This window comes from Tenrec ecaudatus, chromosome 3 (genome assembly GCF_050624435.1).
Source record: "Tenrec ecaudatus isolate mTenEca1 chromosome 3, mTenEca1.hap1, whole genome shotgun sequence".
NCBI classification, from domain to species: domain Eukaryota; kingdom Metazoa; phylum Chordata; class Mammalia; order Afrosoricida; family Tenrecidae; genus Tenrec; species Tenrec ecaudatus.
Genome location: NC_134532.1, coordinates 117,363,609 through 117,380,449, shown reverse-complemented (window position 1 = coordinate 117,380,449; position 16,841 = coordinate 117,363,609). Strand labels below are relative to the sequence as shown.

The window sequence follows — 16,841 nt, the reverse complement described above, 5'->3', positions numbered from 1 at the left end:
TTCCCACTTTATTAAAATGGCCATTTATCCATATTCAATTCTCATACCCCCAAGTTCCCTCTGCAGTTATGGAAAATCATGTGGCCCAGTTCTGGTCAATGAAATGTGAGCAAGAGTTGATTATAATGATGGGAAAACTTTTGGAAATCCCTTTATAGGTATTCATCTTTACTTTGTTTACTTTGACCTTTTTTGAAATAATCTCTCTGCTTCCTTTCTGTTTTATCAAGAGATAAAATTGAGGAAGGGATCACTATTCCATGACCATGAATCAGCAGGCATGAGGTCAGAGGTTAATTATTGCAGAGAGGAAAAATAAAAGTAGTCTATGATACTGATGATGCATTTGAGTTACTACATCAGTGTTCAAATGTATACTTGTACATTTGAGGCTACATATAAACAAAGACAACACACAGATAACATAACTCCACCTTTTAAAAATTTTGGTGTTCAGATTTCTGTTACTTACTGCAAATGAAAACATTACAGCAACACATGTGCATTTTAGGACTAATTTCCAACTCTTTTCCTCTTTATTCATACTGATTACTTTAAAGTGCCAATCTGTTCACAATGAGTGAATATATATATATATATATATATATATATATATATATATATATATATATATATATATATATATCTCCAACCAAACCCAACACACTGCAAAGTCAGTAGTTCAAAACCATAAGCCATTCTTTTAGAGAAAGATGAGGCTTTCTACTGCCCCAAAGGCTAACATATATATCTCTAACATGTATATATACATACACATGTATATGTATATCTAACATATATATCTAACATATATATATATATACACAACCACCTAATAAAGTCCAGTCTAATTGATTCTGACTCACAGCAACCCTGTAGAACAGAGTAGAACTGCCCCATAAATTTTCCAAATCTGTCCATCTTTACAGTAGCAAACTATAAATCTTTATCCTGTGGAGTGACTGGTGAGTCTGAACCACTGACCTTATAGTTACTAGCTGAACTGCTTATACCTGCAACTAACCTGAAGTCCTTTTCTTACCTTAAATAAAACTATGAGATCTGACCTCCAGTTAGCTGGTTAATTACTTCAGTTGATTTTTCTTTACTTGCCTACTCCATTTCGGTCAAATTAACTTCCTTGTTATTTTGTGACCATTCCAAGAACATGTGCCCTTCAGGGTCTTTATACTTTCTATGTCTTCAGTGAGAAACTCTCTATACAGATATTTGTCCATTTCTTTCCCTTATCATGCTATATAAATAGTATTTCTTCACTCTCTTTCACCCTGTCCTTTTTTTTTAATGGTTGTCATAGTTATTTCACTCTTTACTTTGTATATCTTTTATTTTCCTCTCTAAAACTTTTAAAGTTATGACTGCTGCAAATTAGATAGCTAGCTAGATAGGTAGGTAGGTAGATATCCAAGAACAATGCCTATCAGAGTGTAAGAGCTCAATGTGTATTTCCTGAATGCAAGTATAAGTAAAATACTTAGCTTTGATTTTCAAATTGATTAAGTGAAAACACAGACACTATATTTCTCTCAGGACAGCAATTAACCTTAGCAATTTTCTACTAGTCTTGTCATTCATTTGCTTAATATTAATCAGAAAGCTATAACCCATGATATTTCTTTCACATCAGGGATTATTGTAAAGCACCTCTTCTTACATATGTGCAGTGCCTCATAATTGTAATTATAAATTGTCAGGTTGTGTAAGAAACTGAATTTGTTTTAATCAATGGATGTTATACTCCTCTAAATTAATGTGGCCTTTTAATATGACTCATTGGGATTTTAACTAAGGACAATGTATAGATTTTATAGAAGGTTGATGTCAAATTTTCTTAGAGTCTACCTCAGTTTGCATTAATTTTTGTTATTTACTTCCCGCCTTTGCACATACATAGTTCATATATATATATATGTATATATAATTGTGTTTACTCCTATAATTCTCCTTGTGGCAGTTACATAATCTCTTGCCAACTTGAGCGAAGGGCTGGCGTCTAGCCTGGGGGCTTGATGGGGATAAATAGCTCACTGGAGGCCATACCCAATCTCTCTGTCTTCTCTTTCCTGCTGTTGAGAAACTGAGAGAGCTGGAGGTGACACATGGAGATCCAAGCCGGCACTGAGAGATTTCCATTGCCACTGGATCCACAGGACCTTCTACCCAGTGGCCTGTGACCTTCCTGCATTCAGCATCATTGCATGTGCTGTGTGGGTCTAAAGAGGAATTTAAGGACTAGTGTTTGGCATATGGGCTACTATTGCACTTATGAACTTAATCTGGACTGGTCTGGGATGTTTTCTCAATATATAATTGCTCTTTTATATAAAGCTCTTTTTTATACGCATGAGTGTCTCTGTATTTTTTTCTCCACTCAACCTGGGCTAATACACTCCTCTATATTTAATATACTGTAGAAGGAGGAAAAAAGAAAAGTAGGTGCTGGAATGAATTGTCCAGATGTTCCTTTAGTGAGAATGCAGGCAGGTAAGTTATATCAAGGTAAGTATCCTCGCTAATAAATAACAGAATATTAATACATGGATCAAAATCACTTTTAAAGTGTCTACAGGAGTAAAATAAAACAGACAGGAATGTTTATAATTCAGATAAAAGCTTTCAATCAAAAACTTAGAAGAGGAATAGTAATACCCTTTAGGAACCTGAGGTATGAGATTCGATCATTGGTAGCAGGATGGAGAGACAAACACTTTCAGAACAGTGCTGTTGACTGCCATTTTTGAATTGGGCATGACCATCTTTGAGCAGGCATTAACATAATTAAGTGTAAGTTTCAGCTCAAAATCTGTTTTATGTTTATATGAATTTTCCGTCACGGTGAAGCAATTGAGCCAACCATGACTAATAACACACTCTTCATCACAGTAACTTCAACATCATTGAAGACTTCGAGCCATTTCTAAATTAGCTTAAATAAGAACTGGATGCACTTGTTTTAATTGGTCTACAGATGGTTATAAATACAGCTAGTAGTCAATATCTTTACCTATAGTAAAAGATGGAAAACATAGAAAACAAATATCAATAGACTTAAATCTAGACATTCCAATAATCACATTAAAAGTAAATGAGTTAGCTACTCTCATTAAATGGAACAGATGGTCATAATGAATTTAAAAATATAGCTCAACTATATGTTTCCTACATGAAATGTAGCTGAAATACAAACACCACATATACTAAAAGTAAAAATTTTAAATAGATGAACCATACTAACAGACCACTGTATAATATATTTCCAAAGGATGAAACCCTCAGGTTGGAAGGGTCTCAAACCATGACTGTGGAAGAGCTGCAGCCTCAAAGCAAAGTCAACAATGACATTGATAATACAAAACCTTCAACTTAAAAAAAGGATAAAGCTCACATATTATTCACCTCAATTACCATATTAACAAACAAGAAATACATTATAATAAAATCTAGAACAAGAAACAGAGTGCCAAAATAAAATAAGTTAAACTAAAGAATACTTATTTTAAAAGATGAAGTTGATAAACATTTCATCAAATTGATAAGAAGAAAGAGAATATACAAATATAAGAATGAAAATGTGATGTGATTATAGATTCTTCAGGTATTACAATGAAAAACAGCTATGTTTAAAGTAAGTGAGGAATATTGTGATCAATTTCATGCAAGTAAACTTAAAAAAACCGTTTAGTTGATCATTTCCTTAATTGACACAAACTGCCAAATTTCACTTAGAAAAAATATTTGCCTTCTTTAACACTGCATCTAATAAAGAAATTGAATTTATGGTTAAAATTGAGAAGAAAATCTCAAGCTGTAAAAATGGATATCAAAGTCATCTCAACTACTTTAAATTGCAAATTGGAAAGATGATCAAGATCCACAGCCAAATGCTGATTCCAATGAGATAGAAGTCAGGCATGCCTCTACTCTCTAACCTTTGTACCAATTCTGATGCCAACTGGCACTCTTCTCTCCTGGGTTCAATAATTCATCGCCATGGCTACACAGAAGTGACAGACAATCCTCAGTTAATGATATTTAGAGAACTAACAGGTTACATACAATTCAGGATCAGAAAAAATTCAAACTACCATGTTACAATCAGGACAGCCGCTCTTCAGGGTGTTTACAGGTTTACCTCTCTGGTCTTTAGCCTCTTGGCCCCACAGGCCCTAGACTCTACTGTGTTCAGCTAAGTGTTTCCGAATTCCTTGTGCTCTGGTGTGAGAACGACCAGAAGTACTACACTGTCAGCAAGTGTCCTCTTCGAAGGCACCTGGCTTTCTGTGTGTGTGTGTGTGTGTGTGTGTGTGTGTGTGTGTGTGTGTGTGTGTCCATCAGCCTTGTTCCATCAATAAGTGCCCAAACACACCTCACTCTGACAGCAAGTCTCCTGCCTGAAGACCCTTATCTTTCTAGGTCCATGGGCTAGGTATCCCACTGCTCTGTCTCTGACCTTTCAGTTCTACTGCCTCAGATGCCATAGTTTCTCTGCTGCTGTTTCTTGCCATCTCTCTCACTGTTTTCTGTATCACATCTGCATGGATGAGCTTCTCAGCACAGGGATTCTAGGTGTAAAGTGCACGCTGCTCCCATGCCTCTTCTTTCTTGATGGCTATGAGATCCCTAATTTCAAGGGCTCATGAGGGAGAGGGAAGCGGGGAGGGAGGGGAAAAAATAGGACCTGATGTAAAGGGCTTAAGTGGAGAGCAAATGCTTTGAAAATGATGAGGGCAAAGAATGTACAGATGTGCTTTATACAATTGATGTATGTATATGTATGGATTGTGATAAGAGTTGCATGAGCCCCTAATAAAATATTTTTTAAAAAAAGAATTGGAAACACAGGGAATCCAGGGCGAATGATCCCTTTAGGACCAGTGGTGTGAGTGGCGATACTGGGAGGGTGGAGGGGGGGTGAGTTGGAAAGGGGGAACCGATTACAAGGCTCTACATGTGTCCTCCTCCCTGGGAGATGGACAACAAAAGAGTGGGTGAAGGGAAACATGGGACAGGGCAAGATATGACAAAATAATAATTTATAAATTATCAAGGATTCATGAGGGAGGAGGGAGTCGGGAGAGAGGGGAAAATGAGGACCTGGTGCCAGGGGCGTCGGTGGAGAGCAAATGTTTTGAGAATGATGAGGACAATGAATGTACAAATGTGCTATACACAATTGATGTAAGTATGGATTGTGATAAGAGTTGGATGAACCCCTAATAAAATGATTTAAAAAAGAAAGAAAATGAGACAAACAGACCATTCATTTGTTGTTCATTTGCAAGTCCAGATTGTAACTAGACAAAATCAAAACTCCACAAAAATCAAATATGACCTTGAGTGTATCCCATCTGAATTTCAAGAATGCCTAAAAAACAAATTAGCCACATTGTACACCAATGACCGAAGACATGGTGATTTGTGGGATACAATCAAGAATGTCAGACATAGGTGAAAGGTCATTAAAAACACAGGGATAAAAGAAGTGTACAAAATGGATATAAGAAGAAGCTCTGACAATTGTTCTTGATCATAAAGTAGTTAAAATCAATGGAAGAAATGAAGAAGTCAAAGAGCTGAATAAAATATTTTTCAAAGAGGAGCTTAAGAAGACCAAGTATTATAATTAAATGTGAAAAGATCTGCAGTTAGAAAGTCAGAGGGAAGAACATGCCGACCATCTCTCAAACTGAAAGACTCAAATTCACTTGAGTTTGACAAACTCAAACTCAATATTTAAGCCTCAAGTTTTAATATTGAAAGATTGTATTGAAGAATGCAGGAAGCATCAAAATACACAGTCACTATACCAAAAAAACAGGTTGGCATCATACCCTTTCAAACTCACTAGCACTGAGTCCATGGTTACTCATAGCAACCCCCTGAGTTTCTGACACTCTGTTACTGGAGTAGAAAGCCCAGTCTTTCTCCTGATGAGCGGCTGGTGCTTTCAAACTACTGACCAGGTGAATCTCTGCCCAACACATAACCACTACATCACCAGAACTCACAATCATTTCAAGAGGCAGCGTATTATCAAGAACCAACAACAGTGAAGGAAGAATTCCAAGTTACATGAAAAGCAGTAGTGAAAAACTATATTCCAGGAATTTACAGACCAGAAATTGAAATGTTTAAACAAGCAGATGATATTATGTAAGCTCTCACTCAACTATGCTAAGAAATTTGGAAAACAGGTACCTGACTGCTTGTCAGAGATCCATATTTTTACCCATTCCAAAACATGCTGGCCCAACAGAATGTGGAAATATAAAAACAATATCATTAATATCATATGCAAATAAAATTTTGCCAGAGATCTTTCAAAAATTGCATCAATACATCAAGTGGGAGCTTCAGAAATTCAAGTAGGATTCAGAAGTCAGCACAGCATGATAGATATCATTGCTGACATCCAATGGATCTTGGCTGAAAGCAGAGAATACCAGAAAGATGTTTACTTAAGGTTTTATAGACTGTGCAATGGTATTCAACAGTATGAAACATCACAAATTATAAATAACATTGAGTAGAATGGTCATTCTAGGGCACTTAATTGTTCTCATGAGGAACACATACATGGATTGTGATAGTTGGGTTTTGTGTCAACTTGACTGCACCAAAGTTCTCAGTGGTTTGGCAGGTGAGCCCTTGTAATTCTTCAGGGTGACCTAGCATAATATAATCAACTCCAGGATGAAAACTACTATGAGCAGCCAAACAGTTTTAAGATTAGGGTGGAACTAAACCTTCTTACTCATGTCATAGCCCTGATGCAACTGAAAGGACGTGTCCTACTTTCTATTATAAATCGTCACCACGAAAGCATGTTTCTTTTCTGCTGATCCTGGATGTACATCCATTCCACTGATTCACTGGCCTCCAGTTCTCTGGACTTGGCTTGCTGTGTTAGGCTGGGTTTTTGAAAGAAACAAAACCAGTGACTTATTTACTCATATCAAGAAATGAATTTATATCATGAAAGCAATTCAGAAAGCTTCAGAATGGCAAACCCAGTCCAACACAAATGCATGGGTCAACTCCTATCTGAAGGCCTTTCCCACTCCCGCAGTGCCTAAAGTGATGAACAAGGCAGCTTGATGATCACAGGCCTATGGAGGCAGTGTCAGGGGGATCCAAAGGCAATAGAAATCTGACAGGCTGCCAATAGCTCCCAGGATCAGCAGGTCACATGGAGGTGGCTCCCATCTCAAGAAACCAGATACGAGTTTGTTTTGTATGCTGAGGAACTTAGTTTATTGTGCCAGCCTGGCCGATAAACACGTGTGGGATTAATTGAAGGGCAGAGAGATGAATGGTTCAGCGAGCCTCACCTTTCTTGTCTCTTGCTCTTTTATCATCAGAAAAGAGTGCGGCTACCTTACTTGCTCTGTGCCTCAATTTGCAAGCTACACTACCTGTGAACTGTGTTGCTGTAATTTGAGGTCCCTTTAGGACTTGCCTCACCAGAAAATTGGAATGTACATCTCTGGAACTGGGGGCTGATGGTTGGTGACCTGGCTGACAGTTGGTGACCTGCCTTGCTGTTTGCTGCCTGTGCTGATATAGGCTAGCTCTCTCTTCCAAGGACTAACTGGTAGCCCTCAAGACTTGAAGGACTGCCAGTGTCTCACATCTCTCTCACAGGAGTGAGTTGCACTGAGGCATTTGTACTGCTTTATAATTTAACTGTTCATTCTTGTATTGTATATTTATCTGCATATAATTTAATAGTTCATTTCTTGTGTTCTATCTATCTATCTATCTAATTATCAGCAATCTGGTTTTATCTCTCTGGAAAACCCTGTCTAACAAATATGCTTAGAAATATACTGTCACTGGCAGTGCTGTACTTCAGGTTAGAACTCAAACTGTTCTCTTGATGTGTTGGAAAACATTCTTTTTCATTTTGTCATTCACAACAGACTAGAGCAAATGTTTTTCCTGATTCAAAATGACTAATACAAGTTAATTTTAGCTAGAAATATACGCTTGCGATAGCAATCTATAAGAATTCTATTTTATATTTTTATGTGTCCATTTTCTGCTTGCATCTATTTTCATTATATATTCTGACTATAAAATGGATGTTTGCAGCTGTTTCGTTCATTTTGAGGCATGTCACAAATGAGCATGCCGCACACCAAATGAAGGCTCCAGTAGTTTGATCCCATTCATATAATTGAGGTCGAATCTATCTTGAGGAGGCTGTCTTGCCCATCTTCCTAGTTTTTCTTAGTCTGGAAGTCCACTGAAACATGTTATAAGCCTGTTGGGTTTGAAATGCCATTAATATATCTTCCCATATCCCAGCAACAACAAGCCACCAATGTATAACCTGTAAGGAACAGTAATTCATTCAGAAAAGAATAAACCCTAATCCATATTCCAAAAGTGATTTTGACATCTGAGGTCTTACAATGTCTTTGATCTACTAGCATGGCATCTTATGTAACTATTATTCTTATAGTTCCTCACTAAAAGTACTGGATTAGATCCATGAATATGGGCTCAATTGCTTGTATCAATAGGCAGAGCTTCTATTCTGACAGTTGAAATACCACCTGAAAGGCAACTTTGTGCAAAAGAAAACCAATTTTCAGGATGCAATGTGCCCTTTGAGTATAACCTGTTATTGTCTCCTTGCCTGTCTTCCCATGGGACACCTAACCTGCTGATGCCATCAGTTATTCCTTATTTATAGTCATCTTATATGACGAGTGAAAATATACTACAGACATTTCTTCGTTGTATTATTTTTGTCAACAAATTGCCAAGTCTTTCTCTTATAGAGCTGCGGCATAGGTTTGAACTGCCAAACTTTTAGGTAGTAGTTAGCAGTTAATGACTATACCAACAGGGTATCTTTTGCCTCCTTGTTTTCATTCCCATAAATTTATTACAGTGTCTTCCTACTTTGATATTTCTCCCAAATCCTAGAAGATCTTCCAGAATACATATGAAATTAAACTGGAATAAAATTCCATCTTAAAGCATAAAATTTCCATTTTTAAAATTCCATCTTGAAGACATGAGACTGTCTTCAAAGAAAAACGAGCTGTTTTCAAGCAGACTAAATTTAGTTTTCTATTGGTATCAGTATTTGATATTAAACATTCAATGTTTATATAGCTCCATGTTCAAACTTCCCTGAAAGAAGGAACACTCGTAAGTCTTGTTAACTGCCATAACTTTATGATGTCCAGAGTGGTTGGTACCAAGTAGGCTCTCAAGAAATATTTATTAATTGAATAAATTAATGAATGAACACCATTGTTACTTAGATTCCATTCATAACCTTCTTAAACTCATTGTATGAGAAATGGTGCCTAATGCCTCAAAGCAACACCTGTGTCAACTTTTGATTGAGGAAACAGGAAGGCATGTATCAACTACCAAGTGCTTGTTTGTAATCCTGTATATCATACAACATACCAGAAAGGGAGTTCTGGAGGATCAAGATGACATGTCATAAAGCAATCATACTCATGCATGATTGAAAGAGTTCGCTGATTTTTCTGGAAACTCCATAGAAAATATGGGCACATTAAATGATGAACATTCATGATTTTAACCAATACTCTGATTATTTTTTCCAACCAAATTGCTTTATATAAACTATCTTTAATTATATTTGAGGATAGTATCCTATTTGATAAGTATTGCCAAATGTTTTTTTTTTAGGTTGTATTTTAGTCAAGTACGGATTTTTCCAAAGGATATTTGTGCTTCAATATGCCTGATACCAACATTAATATAATTTATCACAATGGGTGTCCCCCCCGTTTTTTGGTAGCATGCTGGTTTTATTTTTTTTATAGAAAAAAAATCTTTAATTTGTAAAAGGTATTTACTCTCTTTAACTCAAGTACATTTCCTATGATTTGTGTATGCTTATTTATTTTTCTAAACCATTGCTTTCTTTACTTTCATGGCTGCAGTTTAACCTGAACAGAGGGGTTGTTTCATCAGGATTTGACCCCGATGTTTCAGACAGTGCGTCTTTCTTCATGAAGTCTCTTTTAAGGGTTAATTCTGAGCTCAGGGAGATTGCTGACCCACGGGCTAGGCTGCATCCTTGATCACTCACTCTTGGTTGGCTATCATCTCTGTGTATCTCCAGAGTTTGGTCTCCTCCGCTGGCCTCTGTCGGAACGGGTCTGTTGATGCTGAGTGCTAGAATCTCTTCATAGTTTCCATAATCAGTGAATTTAGCTACTACTTTGTCAATTCTGAAGAATGAAGAGCTTCAGTTTCTGCTCAGTAAAACTCAATTTCCTAATAAAGTGCAAAATATTCATCTTTAGGTTTCCACATTTTAGAGTACTCCTAAGAATAAATGATTCCATACCTTTTTCTGGAATCATTTCTGGTTTAATTGGCCAAGATCTACTTTGGGATCTACTATAACAACCTAGTTTCTTATCGTAGCGGGCAGCTGGCATGGGTCTTATGGGTTTAATTGGTCCGATTTACCTCCCTTCCAGTGGCATTTCTCTCTCCATTTGGAACATCAATGAAGCTAGTAGTTCTAACAGGATTCTGACAATCAGTATTTACATTTAGATGTTTTTCAATTTTTACACCACTGAAAGTTTCATTATTTATTGTCCAGGGCTTTAGGCCATAAAATGATCAGAAGTTGCTGTTTGGTTTTCTTTTTTCCAATGTTTTTGTTTTGTTTTTTAAACTATTTTTAACTATTTAACTATTTTAAAATATTTATCTATTTTTAACTATTATAATCTATGGCTTCTTGAGGAGGTGACATCTTTTGCCTTGGTGTAAGATGGACCTTTTGCTAGTCTGTTTTGCGTAGAATCGTCTTTTGATTTTTCTCTTCTAACTCCCATACGGACTGTCTCTAGTCCTATCATGTCTAGAACACAGTCTGTCTCCTGGCTTCTTACTTCAGTCCACACTTCAAATGCTGAACAACTTGGTTCTTCCAAACCTCTGTTTCTATGTACTCAGTTGCATTTGAAAATGGATTTTGAGTTCTGGGAGTTTCTTTTAAATCAAGGAAGCTTTTCATTTATCAGCTGCATGGTATCATTTCGAGAAAGGTAACAGTTGATCATTTATCTCACTCCACTTGGCTCCACTTTCAAAAGCTCTATGTTGTCCCCGAGGAAGCGGCTGTGGCTGTGATTCAGCTTCTTCCACATTCCAAGTTCGCATCTTAGACTCTAAGGAATCAAATAACAGGTTCAGTGCTGGTGGTCTTGCCTTTCCCAGGACATCTTCATCTTCAGCAATTCCTCACCCCCGCCTTTTGCTCTACCTATCAGAGGTGGACCTGTGTCAGGTTTCTGCTTGTTTGGTATTAGGAAGTACATCCAATACAACTTCTCAATTGCTGCTATTATCCATCACAGCTTGTCACAAGGCTTTCATACCACGCCCATTTCTGCTATGTATTCCAGAGCCCTTTCATCAGCCGGTTCTCTGTAGACACCTTCATGTCACACCTAGGGCTTTGATTGACTTTCCTTTCTGAAACTTCCCCATTTCAGGTACCGCCAGTGCTCAGACTGAGATTTCTAGGACCACCACCACCTCCCCCAAATGCCTGGTTTCCTTTCTCTTTGCACCTTCTGCAATGGCACCCATCCTTTGCTTTTCGAATTCATCATTATTATTTGAAGACTTGACACACCTTGTAACTTACAGTATCTTTCTTTCTTCAATCAAGCTCTTTACTAGCCAACCGGGCATGAAGTACATACTTCTGTCCTAAAGGCACAAATGGTGGCGGTCTATCTTCATTTGCAATGTTGCTTCTATTATGTCTTGACAAGCTTCTCTGTAAGTCCCTCTTCTCCATAAGATGATCAACTGCACCCCCAAGAACAGAGGTATTAGAATCACTCAAGAGCGGGAATTCACTCTTTATGTCGACAATGCTTACGAGTGTCATTCAGTTCCAGGTGATGTGCTCAGACGTATTTTAACATATAATTTAATTCTACTGCTGTGCAATGTAAATAGTCATCAGTCCTCTGAAAACGCAACCATCTTGGTTCAGCTCGAGATTCTGCATTATCTGTTTATGCAGCAACATCGTGAAGTTTTTGAACTTCAGAACACATGGACTTTCAAGTTTTTCCAGCGTTCTGCCATTGATGTCACTGGGGGAATACTACCTTGCCAATCTGTATTGAGGTCTCAGGTATGTATTGAGAACAACTGGGATGATGTGATTTACATTAACTTTGTCGGGAGCACCTGTATACATTTAAATGCCTTCATCTGACATATATTAACCCACCAGAACACTGCCTTGCCAGAAACCTCTGGCAGGAGATCTGCTTAAGCCTGGGGTAGTGGGCATCTGGAGTGGAGCTAGTCACAATGGATCTTAGCACCAAAATCACCACTTCTTATCATGCTCTTTACACCCATTGTTTAGATTTCCCAGGCACTTAGCTAACCCTGCAGCTAGTCTAGCTTGCTTGCACTGATTAATAAGCCAGATCTTCATCTCTGAAGTATCCAAGTCTTGGGTTGCCCTCATTAGTTCAGAGTTGCGCTAATTGACCTTTCCATGTTCATCACTATAAAAAGTATTCAGAGAGACTACAGTGTACCTCCATAGCCCCGGACATATCCCTTTCTACTCTCATTATATGAGAGTCTTAGCTTTTCATTCATTACAGCCATCAGTTGTGCGGAGGATTCCAGAATCAGCAGGTGCTACTCAGTGTTAAACTCAAGGGGACCCTACTGTAACTTGTGCTCCCCCACTTCCACTCAAAAATCAACAGAACGTCAAGGGAAAGGTTATTTTCTTTATTAAGTGTTATAAATGATATCTGCATCATATTCTCAGGGTCCATTTGTGGTATTTACATTCTATTCTCATGAACAATAAGTTGTCCAAATTGTAAGGTTGCACTGATAGCTTATTTCAGCCTGTCTTAAATATTACTTTAATAATAGAAACTTTACCTCATTTTGCTCAAGCATTCTTTCTTTAGTATATGTCGAGTATTTTTTGTATTTAAAGAAAGATATCAACATATAAATATCAATTAAAATATAAAATGTTATTTGGAGGGGTAAATTTTTATTATCTGTCAACATTAATTTTCCAATTACTTTTTTCTTATTGTCTTTCAATATTTTGAAGATAAAAATCTTTTTTTACATTGGTTCTAGAACTGTCTACATATTAAAATTATAAATATCATTATTCATTCATCATTCCAAATATGTATGTATATAAAGAGAAAGCTACCACTTAATCAGTTATAGTACTAAATCTGACATAACTAAGATATGATTAAAATATTCTCTGCTAAATTTCTTATAACATACATACAAAATGCAGGGGATTTTCTTTTTTAAATCAGAAGACACAAAGATCTGCCAGAATAGGCATTTTATAGCATAAAATGAGTAAAGATAGGAGTCATGCAAATTTTTGATGAGAGTTGAAACCTGGCTCGTTTCCATTTTTATTAGGAATATGAATTTAGCTTATGCTCACTTAGAGGTTCATTACCTTTCGAGACAAATCTAATCTACATTTTCGGGTCATTCTCCACCCTTTCTATTCATTCTCACTAGGATGTAATAGAGCACAGGCTCAGGAAATGCTACCTTCCCATTCTCATACAATTAACATCCTTGATTGAGCACTTAGGTGATGCACTTAAAAGCTTTACAATAGAAGGCATTGCAGGATCTTCACTCTCCATGTTGAGAGCATATGAGGTTCAAATTTGGTGGAAAAAATATTAGTAACATTTATAACGGTCAGAGAAACAAACAAGGGGGGGATTTAAGGCTAAAATGCATCTAGTTATTTTATCAATTCAGCAGTAGTGAATAAAGGAGGGGATCCTCTCTCAGTAAAATCACCTAGAGTTTGTAACAAAGTATGGTAAACATTTTTCTCTACTTATTCTTGAAACTGTAGAAGGAGAGGTAAATAATGATTATAGACATCAAAATCTTCATTATACCAAGGAACACTCAAGTGTTATATATAGTGACAAATAACTTCAGTCCCTGAGCCTTCTTTACTGTAACCACGTTAGACTAGGCCAAATATCTGAAAAGAAAAGGAAAAAATGACAAATTCCTATGCCAACCCTGCTTTTATGGAGCCCTGGTGGTGCAGTGGTTAGGTGTTGGGCTACAATCCTCATGGTTGGCACTTCAAAACCACCAGCAGCTCTGCTGGGGAAGACTGGGCTTTCTACTCCTGTCAACAGAGTCTCAAGAAAGTCACAGGGGGTCACTATGAGTCAGCAATGACTCTGTGGCAAAGGGAATCTGCTTTTACTTACCACCAAATACCTATTTAATGTGCATTTTAAGTAAAAATTCAACTTTCATATTTCTCAAGGTCAGCAATGTTTTAAATCTTAATAAAAGGCAAAATTTCCCCAAATTCTTATTGTAAGGAAAACATTTAATACTAAAATCCTTATGAACTCTCCACTGGTGTTCTTGTGTTTCTTTTGTCAAGAAAATCTTGCACATGTTCAGTGTTTATCTTATAAAGAAAGTATTACAAATAAATTTTTTCAGGAAATTCTTTACTACCTTTAAAGAATGAGTGAATGAATTGTGATAGTGGAAAAATTATTGGCAGAACATTACTGGTATTTTTTTCACCAATGCAATTTTCCATCAAAAAGAAACTTCTTTATAACAAGCCCTGGTAATTGTCCTATGTCCTTTGAGAAAGCTTCTTTACAATGCCAAAAACACAGTGTCCTTAAGTGTCTAAGCCTTCGATTTAACTGACCCATAGGTCCTTTTGGAAGATATTGTTTTCTTTGGACTTTTAAAAAATTTTTGTAGGCACTCTAATAAAGCAAATACAAGTATATTACTGAGAAAACTTGTCTTCAGCCATCCACTGATTGCTCACACTTGTTTAAATGTGTTTTGTTTAGAATAGACCCACACATATATGTACTAGAGGATAGAAGGACTATTTTTGACTTAACCTTGTATACACCTTTATAAGTAATGAAAATACAAGTCTCTTAAAGCAAAGTAATTGAACACCTGTTTACAATTAAATTTTCACCCATAAAATTAGAAATTAAAAAATTTCCCAAGTGATTTAAAAAGCAAAAAAAAATATTCTTATTAATGTATGAGGGGTCAAACATGGCTTTGGTGATTTAAATAATGTATAATAAGCACTAACATCAAAGATATTTTTAAGTGGTGACTAATTTTTCCATTAAAGGTAAAAGAAGAAAAATGGTATTTATAAAAGAGCATTTTATTATTGTAATTTATGAATCTTTCTCTATATAAATACCCTAGCAAACTTGTGTTTGATTTTCTCAATAGTCACTGGAGTGACATTTTTCTGAAAAGTGTGAGTAAATGATAGAAAACCTATACTTTATATAGGTGGAAACAAGTTTCAGAATTTGGACAATGCCTGATTTTAAACCACACAGTATCCCTTTGTTTTGTTCAAAAAAACTGGTCTTTGCCTCTGAAGAAGTTCTGCATGAACAAAATTAAATGTTCTGAAATCCTCATTCTTCACAAGCTTTAGAATCTCTGGGATATTAGCAATGACATCTGTGTTCCTGAGGGGTTTATCTATCCTAGGTTTTCTGTGTTGAGGGCTCTTATCTGAAGCAGTGTGCGTGTTCTAGTCTAATCTGATTTGTAAGGTAGAATTGAGGTCATGATAGTGGGGGGAAGGAAGCACCAAACAACTAGAGGAAAGTTGTGTGTTTCATTGGTGCTATACTGCACCCTGACTGGCTCATCTCTTCTCTGTGACCCCTCTGTGAAGGGATGTCCAATTGTCTACAAATGAACACTGGATCTCTACTCCATGTGTGCCCCCCCCCCATTCACATTGGGTATGATTTTGTTCTGGGTCTTAGATGTCTGATACCTCATCCCATTGACACCTCATGATAACACAGGCTGCTGGGCTTCTTGCATGTGGGCTTTGTTGCTTCTGAGCTAGATGGTCACTTGTTTATCTTCAAGCCTTTAAGACCCCAGATGCTATACCTTTTGATATCCAGGCACCAACAGCTTTCTTCACCACATTTGCTTATGCACCCATACCAGGAGGATTATGGGAGGATTAGGAGAGAAAGGGGGAATCAATCACAAGGATCAATCTATAACCCCCTTCCCAGGGGGTCAAATAACAGAAAAGTGGGTGAGGGGAGATAGAGGATGATATCAGATATGAAAATAACAATCTATAACTTATCAAGGGTTCATGAGGGTAGGTGGGTGGGGAGGGAGGAGGAAGAAATCAGGAGTTGATATCAGGGGCTCAATTGGGAAGAGAATGCTTTGACAAGGATGATGACAGCATATGTGCAAATGTTCTTGACACACTGGATGAATGTATGAATTGTGATAAGAGATGTAAGAGCCCCCAATAAAAGTATTTAATAAAAAATAAAAATCCCGTGTCACACATCATCTTCTGGATCCAGCTTGCATTTCAGAAAGATCCCACTAGATAAACTACTATAAACATTTTTAAATTGCCATCAGTAATACTTGTATAAAATTAATGCTAATGGTCAAATTTGTTCTGCATTCTGTTGGATCACCTTTCTTTGAAATTCACACAAATATAGATCTCTCCCAGTTGGTTGGCCATGTAGCCATCTTCCTACTTTCTTAGCATATATGAGTAAGCTGTGTTAGTCTGTTTGACTAGAGAAAGCAATCCAGAGGCACTCATATGTGCGTAAGAGAGAGTTGTATAACCAAATGTAATTGTATATTAAGAAAACATCTCAGTGCAGTCCAGATCAAGTCCATAAATCCAATATTAGTTCATATGTCTGATACCAGTCTATAAA

General features: G+C 36.8%; 1 pseudogene; it reads right to left on the bottom strand.

Moving 5' to 3' along the window:
* Window positions 1-9,916: 9,916 nt before the first annotated feature.
* LOC142442340 (tudor domain-containing protein 3 pseudogene) lies at window positions 9,917-12,277 on the bottom strand (annotated as a pseudogene).
* Between the last annotated feature and the right edge of the window lie 4,564 nt (window positions 12,278-16,841).